The following is an 11,257-nucleotide window of genomic DNA, read 5'->3' as shown; positions in this document are numbered from 1 at the left end:
GCGGCACGGCCATCGGCAAAGCGTTTTTTATTTTTTTCGGAATTTCTATGGCGACGGCCACGGTCGTCGGCAAACTATTTTTGCGACGGCCGGCCATCGGCAAAGTTATGGTCATTTTGCCGACGGCCTGGGAAGCCGTCGGCAAACCTGGGATTTGCTGACAAGTAATCTCAGGTTTGCCGACGGCTGGCCATCGGCAAACCTGGGAATTTTTTTTCTTTCCTTTTCTGTTTTGCTTGCATTTCCACGACATTTCAACACATACATCACATATATAGCATATGACCCACATATATAGCAACAAAATACCATTTTCATCCGCACATCACATATATAGCATGGTACCCACATATCCTCCAAGTCATCCATACACAAGCGACAAATGTCGATCGTCATCCATACATAGTCATCCATACAAGGTCCAAAAGCGACAAGTGTAGTACCTAGCTCGAGGCGCCGTCCCCAGGGGTCCCAGAGCCCCCACCACCTTGCTCCCACGGAGACCAACTCGGAGTCGTGCCCCCACCTTGCTCCCGCTGCGACCAACCCGACTGCGGGGCCGAACTGTACTGCCAGTACTGCCCCAGCTGCTGCGGACAGACGCCTGGAGGCCCGTAGTGCCCCTGCTGCGGCCAGGAGGAGTACCCCTGCGACTGTGGAGGAGGCCAGACGTACGGCTGCGTGGGGAAGCTCTAGTAAGGTGCCCAGCCATGCGGTGGAGAAGGACCCAGTGGAGGGCTACCACTTGGAGTCGGGTTCGAACCCGCCGACGATGCCTGCACAAAGACCAAGTGATGTAATTAGTACCTATAGGCTGGCCGCACAAGCTAAAGCGACAATCATTGTACTCACCTGACCAGGTACAGGAATAGGCAGTGGAACTATCGGTGGTGGAGCGAAGATCGAGGCAGGAGGCTCCTGCATTCCTAGGATCTGGGCCCGGAAGTGTAGGGACAGGTCCGCCAACTGTCTCTGGTAGTGCTGCGTAAGTGCCAGCAGCTGCTCCTGATGGGCCGCATCCCGCTGCGCCTGGATAGCCGCCTGGGCTGCCTGGGCCGCCTGCAGCTCTTGGACCGTGGCCTGCAATATTACACCAGAATGGTTGATGGTATTTGAAGGCAAGGCACATCATGCGTGAAACGAGTGAACGACGAATGAAACTCCACTTACCTGAAGTGTCGTCATCATCTGCGCGCTGCTCTGTTGCCGAGGCGCTATGGGGATCTGCGATCCGCCCCCCCCTTTGCCGGTCTTCTTTGCGGATCTGGCTTAGCGTCTGAACAGATGACGGGTCGATGATGCTGTTGGCCATAAAGTACTGGCCGTGCTGCTTCCCTCCTCCAATCCTCATCACGAGGTCAGTGTCCAGGGGCTCGGTGGCGGGGTCATAGTCATCGCCATGGCGCTCTCGAGCTGCTGCGGTGTACTTGGTGAGCTTGTCGTAGACGACCGGGCTGGTGTACTTCTCTGGCCCGAGCGATGAGCTGTACACGGTGGTGGGTGCTTTCGCTTTGCCGATGTGAGCAAGCGCGTACCCCGTGAACTCGTTGATTTGCTCCCCACCATGCGTCGCCGACTGCGGACAAACACAAACATGGTTACAAGTAGTGACAATTGAGTGCTATAACAAATGCATCAATAGAAGAATACCCATGTTTCCATGAACTCTGGCAGGATCTGGCTCCCTTGGTGGTGTGAGACCCCTGACCTATCGAGCTCTGCCTTGCGTTTCGCCCGACGTGCTCTGCGCTCCTCGTACGCCGCCGGCGTACGCCACCCTCTGACAATTACAAGCCAGCAGTCCTCGTACTTGCTGCACCAGCCCGGAGGCATCTGCCAGCAAGTCTGCCATTCCGGCATCTGCATCAAACCCCTCGAGGTTCGGTCTCACCACCGCCTCCCTAAGCCGTTGGCGTTCCCCATGGAGGATCCAGCGGGTATAGTTTGGAACGTATCTGTTCTTCCAAATATCATGGTACATCGGCCGCCTCTCTTTCTTTTTGTCGTTCTTACACTTGCTACAGGGACACCACACCCGAATTGCCCCTTTAGCAGCTGGGCCAAATGCTTGCTCTAGGAAGTGACCGGTCCCCTTTACCCATTCCTCTGTCTTGTCTTTGAACCCCGTGTACATCCACTCACGGTCAGCCATCCTCTGTCATGCGCAAACGTAAGCGAGTAACAGAGGTGATTTATACCTAGGGTGGGGGCGCAGATGCGGGTAGAGGGCTGGTCAATGATCAGGGTCGCCGAGGTGCTCCGGGTCCCCTCCGACAAGCCCTGCTCTGCAAAACAAGAAAAACAACACTATAAGTACAAAATTTCGGCAGAACCTCCCCTGTGCGGGGAGGTTTCCAAAACCTGCAAGAAAAAGCTGGCACGATGGTCGACGTCCACATTTCGAGCACGATGGCTCACACAACCATAATCCGGCACGAAGGCCATCAACGACACATCGACACAAAGGCCGATAACCCTGGGGCTTTACCTTCTTCGTCGGCGACGCGCAAGGATGACGGCGTGGACGAACGGTACGGAAGGTCGTCGGTCCGAGGTTCTTCCTCCTCCTCCCTCCTCCTCCTCTTCTTCTTCCTCCTTCTTCTTCTTCCTTTTTCCCTTCTTTTCTCCTCCCCTTCTTTTTCTTCCTCCCTTCTTCCTCCTTCCTCCCTTCTCCTTCTTCCTCTTTCTCTTTCTCCTTGTTCCTTCTTCCTTTTTCTTTCTCCTCCTTGTTCTTCCTCTTCTTCCTGTGGCCGGTTGGGTTGGGGGGGAGAGGGAGCTCGGCAGGGACAGAGGGGGGAGCTCAGCGGGGAGAGGAGCCCCAAGCTCCTCACCGGTCGGGCGTGGCGGCGGCAGTCCTCGCCGGCCGGTCGAGCCACAGCGGGGGGTGGGGCCGCGGTGGGCCGGCGGGGACACGGCGGGCCGGTTGGGTTGGGGGGGAGAGGGAGCTCGGCGGGGACAGAGGGGGGAGCTCGGCGGGGAGAGGAGCCCTGAGCTCCTCACCGGTCGGGCATGGCGGCGGCGGTCCTCGCCGGCCGGTCGGGCGTGGCGGCGGCGGTCCTCGCCGGCCGGTCGAGCCGCGGCGGAGGGCGGGGCCGCGGCGGGGCGGTGGGCCGGCGGCACTGCGGCGGGGAGCAGGGAGCTACGGCGGGCCGGCGGAGATGCGGCGGCGCGGCGGAGCTGTGGTGGCGGCGGCGCAATGGAGACGCGGCGGATGGGGATGGGGTTAGGGTTGGGATGGGCTAGCTGGGCCTGTGCCTTTTAATTTTTTTTTTTAAAAAATGTGTTTGCCGACGGCCACGGCCATGGCCATCGGCAAAGAACCATCACGTGGCGGCCTCAGGGGCCGTCCTGGGCCTCCACCTTGCCGATGGCTACCTGGGCCCGGCCATCGGCAAAGAAACTTTGCCGACGGCCTTCACATGCCGTCGGCAAAGTTTGATTTTTTTTTTGTTTTTTTCAGCCCATTTTTTTCCTGGTGCCTGCCTACATCAAATATAACCCAACTTCAAAAGTTGGGACAATTTTGAGTTTTTTAGCTATATTTCGTTAATTATTTTTGTTTCTTTGCATTTTTCCGGCGACTCCAAATTTGAACTGCAGGTACATGAAATAATAGGATTTTTTGATTCGAAAGATGGTATTCATGATTCTAGGAGTATGCTGAGTCTGTATCCAGGAGTTCGCATGAAATGACGACCATGTTGGCATCGTAACATGGGGAGTTACGTGCGTGGAAAGTGTTTTTAAATTATATAAAATCCATACGAAGTTCGAAATTGACGAAACTTGATGAGTTGTATTGTCATGGCATGTGGAGGCTATGGTAAAAATTTCAAAAAGTTTTGAGCAAGTGGTGACGTCGGATGGCCAAAACCCATACATCTCCACAACTCGTCAAGTTTCGTACTTGTGGAGATGTATGGGTTTTGGCCATCCAACGTCACCACTTGCTCGAAACTTTTTGAAATTTTTACCACGGCCTCCACATGCCATGACAACACAACTCGTCAAGTTTCGTCATTTTCGGACTTCGTATGGATTTTATATAATTTAAAAATACTTTCCACGCACGTAACTCCCCATGTTACGACGCCAACATGGTCGTCATTTCATGCGAGCTCCTGGATACAGACTCAGCATACTCCTAGAATCATGAATACCATCTTTCGAATAAAAAAATCCCATTATTTCATGTACCTGCAGTTCAAATTTGGAGTCGCCGGAAAAATGCAAAGAAACAGAAATAATTAACGAAATATAGCTAAAAAACTCAAAATTGTCCCAACTTTTGAAGTTGGGTTATATTTGATGTAGGAAGGCACCAGGAAAAAAAATGGGCTGAAAAAACAAAAAAATTCAAACTATGCCGACGGCATGTGAAGGCCGTCGGCAAAGTAGGTTTGCCGATGGCCAGCCATCGGCATAGACGGTGGGCCCGGCAGCTCCTGAGGCGGCCACGTGGCCTGTCTATGCCGATGGCCGCGGCCGTCGGCATAGCCTTCCCTTTTGTCGACGGCCTGACGGCAAGGCCATCGGCAAAGGGCACGGCGTCGGCCGACGTCTGCCCTGGGCCAATTTTGCCGATGGTCGGACGTTGCCGATGGCCTGGCCGTCGGCAAAGATTAGTATTTGCCGATGGCTCGGGTTTGCCGATGGCTTTGCCATCGGCAAAGATTGGCTTTGGCGATGGCCTGTCTTTGCCGATGTCTGGACCGTCGGCAAAATATCTTTGCCGATGGCTCTGCTTTGCCATCGGCAAATCCTGTGGTCTGCCGATGGCTTATTCTCTGGCCATCGGCAAACCTCCCGGCCGTCGGCAAATAAGCCATTTCCGGTAGTGCCACAAGTAGAATTGTGATCCAGGTGCGGGGCAATTTTGCAGTGGCAATGCTTGTTGCAAGGTGGCTGTTCCAGAGCTGCACGCGGGATGCCTCCTTGGAACATAGTTGTTGAAACATCAGTTTCTAACAAGAGTAAGAAGTGGGCGGAGGCCTTCGTCTTAGGTTGGGGTCTCCGCCTAAGATGGGCGGAGGCCCCTAAATGCGGCGCACTCCTGTCGGACAAGATCATCCGTCAGAGGCTCCGGGTAGAAGGTCGCTAAACGAGGAATTCAGTAGGCTTTGGCAAAGTGGGAGTAGGAAAGGGGTGGAGGCCTTCAACTTTGGCCGAGGCTCTGGCTTCTAACTTCGGCAGAGGCACTGCCTGAAAGAGAGAATGATCGTCAAATACAGACTCACAAGAACTAGGGTTTCATTAATTCATTCACCAGCACCCCCCCCCCCCCCCGTGTACAGTTACAAGTGTTCCCTATTTATAGGGCTCAACTACCACTTTACAGAGTTTACAACAGTGCCCCTCAACTGCTACGGTACATTCTAGGAATATTCCAGCCCTAGTGTCTAACCTCAGGGGTGTTCTCATCACACCGTCTTGCAATGTCTTCACCTTGGGCCTAAGGCGACGCCCGTTGGAGGCCCATCAACCGTCCTCACGTATGCCTTGCTGACTTGATCATTCCGCACCTTGATGAGCTTCCGCCATCTTGAGGAGAGCCTCCGCCATCTCGGGGAGAACCACCGCCATTGTTCTTGTGCTAGGCCTCCGCCGTCTTGGGGAGAGCCTCCACCATCTCGGGGAGAGCCACCGCCATTGTTCTTGTGCTAGGCCTCCGCTGTCTTGGGGAGAGCCTCCGCCATCTCGGGGAGAACCACCGCCATTGTTCTTGTGCTAGGCCTCCGCCGTCTTGGGGAGAGCCTCCGCCGTTCCGGAAAGAGCCTCCGCCGTTTTAGGGACAGCCTCCGCCATTATTCCTTCAACAGGCCTCTTCGAGGGGGAGTTAGCCCATACTCCGTATGGGCTCCCCCAACAATAGTGTTGCCGCTGCTGATGGCCATGCTGTTGACCTTGCACTCTCATTTTATTCCAGCCATCCACGTAGTGTTCCTGTTGTGGCTTTGTTTGACAACAATCCATCGCAATACAGGGGAGTTTAATCCACTACTTTAGAAAGAATACAGTGTTTTCTTCGTGGTGTCCCCATTATATTGGTTGGGTTGGCAATGGAAATAAATATAAATTGCTACAATCTTGACTTTCAATAGTTTACTTTTACTTTTGGACCACACAGGAGCACATAACCACTAGAGGGGAGACATATGAACACTAGTGTACAAAGGAAAGATCCACGAGGCCAAGCCACATTTCTTCTTTTACGTGTAGTATGTTGTGACACTAATATAGAGAATTCAGATGGTTACCGTAAGATGGCTCGAGATTCTTGTCTCATGGGTTTAACTTCGTCCATCTAATGCGGAAAAATGAGGGATGGTTAATAGTTTAAAAACGTTTGGGAATAGGAGGCATCATGTGAAATTTAATTCAGGGTTTCAACACAAGCTTCTGGAATTCCAAGGAGAGAAGGATGGTGTTTTGTTGCTTTTGTCAAGTCTAGTGTATTGATTTTTTTGGGGCCAACATGACATTTGATCAGGTCTAGTGTATTGTTGCTTTGTCACTGACCATTCAGTTGAATTGTGATGAATTCAGGTGGGTGGATCATGAGGTGTAGCTTTCTTGGTCTACATCCACCCGATGAATGTGTTGGGTATGTAGGACCCAGTACTACTGTATTTTCTCAGACGGTCAAAAGTCATTAACGGAGATGACCAAGCCGTCCGCCTCCAGTTCAATGTCTATGTTAATCTGGATCTACAGAGGTGAGCATATGCCCATCTCGGTAAATAAATTAAAAAAATAAAAAATAAACAGAGAGCCCGTTGATGGGCCCACGTGTGCCACCGCCGCTCGCCGGATCTGGATGGCATCGAGCTCTCTGGTGATTTCTTGTTTCCCTTCATGAGGCAGTTTTCTTTTCTCCATGTATTGTGGCAATAATTGATCTCTTCTTTGGGCTCAATCATGTAATAGAAGATATATCAACTCACCTCCATTCCATTCACAAAATTGTGTCTTCTTTAGATAGTCATGGTGCTCTGTTCAGCTATATGCAATCGGTTCTGTCTTTGTCAAATAGTGTCTGTGCTATTGGGAACCGATGGGAGAGTGAACAATTGACACAGAGCAGGGCCGTCCTTGGGGGCGTGCAGCCTGTGCGACCGCGCAAGGCCTCCAAATCCCATAGGCCTCCAAATATATAGTTCATTACCCATATAGGTAAGTAGTAAGCACAGTCTCCAGAGGAGTCATTTAGAACCAGTTATTTTATACCTATTGTTGATCAAGCTATTGTCTCTCTTACAACGAGATTTGAGCAGTACCAAGATTACCAAAAAAAAATTGGTTTCTTATTTACTTCGGAAACATTGCAGTCATTGGATAACCAGAGCTTAAAGTCTTCTTGTGATAATCTTGAGGCTGTCCTTAAATAGGATGGAAAATCTGATCTTGATGCCAAAGAACTCTTTATGGAGTTGAAGTTTGTACGAGAATTCATTCCAAAAGAAAAAAATGGGACCTATTGAAATTATGCGGTTTTTAAAGGAGCATGGTTGTTTTCCCAATGCAACTATTGCATATAGAGTTCTATTGACCATTCCTGTGGCTGTTGCAACAGCGGAGCGAAGCTTTTCTAAATTGAAGCTATTGAAGACCTATTTGCATTCTACAATGACACAAGAAAGGCTTAATGATTTGGCTATAATAGCACTGGATAGCGAAATGTTGGAGAAGATTGATTATGAGCATATCATTGAAGATTTCATTTCAAAGAACACTAAAAGAATGATGCTATTCAAGTAAAGATTATACAACATAGGTACCATTCTTGACATATCTTATTGCAATGTAATATATTATATGGTACATCTTATTTTAATCCTATTTTTCTCAAGCCAGTAGGCCTCATTTTTTAGTTTCGTACAAGGTCTCAGATTTCCCCGAGATGGCCCTGCACAGAGACTCAGAGTAGTCAATACACCATAGTAACTGTCAATCACTACCTGTCCGAAAGTAGCTTTTATTGCCAGATTTGCCAAATTTTGATCTGGTAGTGGGAAATCGGTAATGATGCCCATGGTGTCTCACTACCGGTTGCTCACATGGTAGTGATACCCATTTTCATTAAACAAAAAAAAAAGAAAAAACACTGCACCCCCACGCACTGGAGCTGGGCTGTGCCCACTGCCACCGTGCCCCATGCAGGGCCTGCGTCCGAGAGTTGGGCTCCAAGGTCGAACCCTCGTGTCGGGGCAGGCCACACTTGCAGGGGCACACCCTTGCGCCGGTCTCATGTGCCACCGCCACACTTGCAGGTTGAGTTACATAGTTCCATGAGTACAATTTTGCCCTTATGCCAGCAACGGCATATTCTGCCATACTGAGTACATCTCTTGGGGGCCTTAGTGACATTTACACATCCAACCGCCTTTGCTAATGGGCCATTGTTGAGCCAGGCCCTCCCCAACAGGTCCTCTATGTCGGGTCCTCCCAGTTTTACCGCTAGAGTCGTGCTTTTTCTTTAGTCTATGGCTTCATCCTTCGGCTCGCTTTTGACGCCTTTGTCCTCCTTATGGGCACGCCGAAGGTTGTAGTTTTCCGGCGAAGGCTTCCCCCTCGGGGGATTCCCAAGCGGAGGTCCCGTGAGCCTTCGCCAAATCATCCTTGGTGACCTGCGGGCCTTCGCCTAATCATCCTTGGTGACCCGCGAACCTTCAATGATCCATCGTTGACATCCCTGTAGAACCATCACAAAAGACCGGTTTTATCAGTGGGCCTTCAGGCGCAAGTGATGGCCCAACAATAATAACTTCTTCTGTCGTACCATCCTTAAATGTCACACAGTGCCAACCAAAGGAGGCATATAAAATGTCAGCATATGTACAAGGCAACACGTAACATAGCTAAGCCTCAGTTCATGGGTTACCACATAGATCAATATATATAGTGCTAGTGCATAGGCATGGGTAATCAGATTTCTTTCTGTTTGACTTATTATATCAAATGCAGCAGAATGAGATGCGCTACAAATGTTTGGGACAGAGAGGCATCGGGGAAAGTTTTATTCAGGGTTTCAGGAGCACCACAAGCAGCACTCCTAACCACAGCGCGGGGCAATTCTGCTGTGGCAATGCAAGTTGCAAGGTGGCTCTTTCCGGAGCTGCACGCAGACGCGTCTGCTTTCAATGCAGTGTTGCCGCCACTGATGGCCACATGTGCGGCAGACAAGGTGTGGACAAGCTAGAGGTGCATCGAAGTTCCTGTTAGAATGTTGCACTGGAGTTTGTTTCGTAACTCAATTGATTTGATATTAAGGCCAACTCTTGGGGGCTAGCTCATGTCTCGTTGTGTCTCTTTTTCTTTTTGGACCTTAGTGCTTTTAACTATAAATATCTTATGTTATTTTTATTTTATTTTATAAAAAGGCATTGAACTTTCATTGACATGATAATGTTATGTTTATCAGTCTTAGTTCTTAGCTTTACAAGTACTAAATGTTTTCCTTGTGATGTCTCATTATAATTATGGTTGGGTCAGCAATGAAAAGATCCATAAATTGCAACAATCTTGACTTTGATTAGTTTATTTTTATTTTTTGAATTATGTGTTTTTACTTTCTATGAGAGGCACTGTGTAATAGAGAAGGGCAGCATGGGTTGGGCTGGGCAGTAAAAAAAATATTGTCAAAGTGAAAAGGTCCATGTATGATTGTGTTGGCGTAGAACAGCTTTTTTATTTCACATAACCCTGATAGTACAGAATAGAGTATAGATGAAGAAACTTGTTGGCCAAGAGGCATGGCGGGGCTCCATTGATCCGGCTTCACTGCATGTAGTCTGGTTCGTGAATCATCCACTATGGGTGTCGTTGTCATCATTAGCTTCACTGTCGTACTCTCCTATAGTTCTATGGTGGAATAAGCTACTTCAACTAAGGAAGCGATGCCATTGTTTGGCTAAGGGTTAACTGTCTGGAAAAGCTTGGGGGCCTTGGAGTACTTCTCCATGAGAATTGTGCATGAGCCCTATGCTTACGATGGATATATATAGCATGAATGGAAAGCGCACAAGTTTTTGTGGGAATGAAAACTCCTTGTGAGCAGACGGTATTGTGATGAACAGACAATAGCCTATTTTTCAGCCGCAACCAAAATAACTCTCTGGAAAGCAGAGAAACCTCCTTCTGGCACTACACATGGGATAAAATATGGTTGGCTGCCAAAAGATATCGCACTCGTACCACAAGTCATTCGGCTATCCAAATAAAAAACAAAGCAGTAAGCTACGACAAAGCAGTAAGCTAGACCCTGGAGAACACAGTACGACAAAGCAGTAAGCTATAGCATCACTTATTAATAATAATAACTTCTTCCACGGTACCATCCTTAATTGTCACACGGTGCCAACCAATTGAGGAATATAAAATGTCAGCATATGTACCAAGGCAACACGTAACATAGGCACATAGCTAAGCCTCAATTTCATGGGTTGCCACATAGATCAATATAGTGCATAAACATGGTTGATCAGATCGAGAATTCTTGCCATATGAGTTAATATACCCAATGCAGCAGACTGAGATACACTACTGGAAACAGAGACTTTGCCGAGTGCAAAATTCTTTACCGAGTGTCAAAAATTGGACACTCGGCAAAGATCTTCTTTGCTGAGTGCCGGAAACTCGGCAAACACGGGCACTCGGCAAAGGACTTCTTTGCCGAGTGCCAGACTCTCGGCAAAATCTCTACACTTGGCATAGGCTGCCCGTGAAACGGCGCCCTGCCACGGCCTTCTTTGTCGAGCGCCTGCGGTTAGGCACTCGGCAAAGATTTGTTTTTTTTTGTTTTTAATTTCTTTGCCGAGTGCCCCAGATCTGGCACTCGGCAAAGATTTAAATTTTTTTTTTAATTCTTTGCCGAGCGTCTCAGATATGGCGCTCGGTAAAGAAAATTTTTTTATTTTTAAATACTTTGCCGAGTGCCCCGTGGACGGCACTCGGCAAAGATTTAATTTTTTTTATTATTTCTTTGCCGAGTGCTCCTGTGGATGCACTCGGCAAAGAGGAAATTTTAAAAAAAAATTTAAAACATTCTTTGCCGAGTGCCTAATGGCCGGCACTCGGCAAAGACACCCTTTGCCGAGCGCCATGCCCCGGCACTCGGCAAAGTTTTTTTGTTTTTTTTTGTTTTTGGCCTCCAATTTTTTTGTGCAGCCTTTTTAAAGCACCAGGAACTCCTAGTTACAATTTAGGAATATTTTGTGGCTTTTTGTTATATTTAGTTACTTTATTTCGTTTACTTGAA

General features: G+C 49.0%; 1 pseudogene; it reads right to left on the bottom strand.

Annotated features, from left to right (window-relative positions):
- Positions 1-443: 443 nt before the first annotated feature.
- On the bottom strand, positions 444-1,312 carry LOC136542980 (uncharacterized; annotated as a pseudogene).
- Between the last annotated feature and the right edge of the window lie 9,945 nt (positions 1,313-11,257).

This window comes from Miscanthus floridulus, chromosome 3 (assembly GCF_019320115.1).
Source record: "Miscanthus floridulus cultivar M001 chromosome 3, ASM1932011v1, whole genome shotgun sequence".
Taxonomy (NCBI): Eukaryota; Viridiplantae; Streptophyta; class Magnoliopsida; order Poales; family Poaceae; genus Miscanthus; species Miscanthus floridulus.
This window is presented reverse-complemented; position numbering and strand designations above follow the sequence as displayed.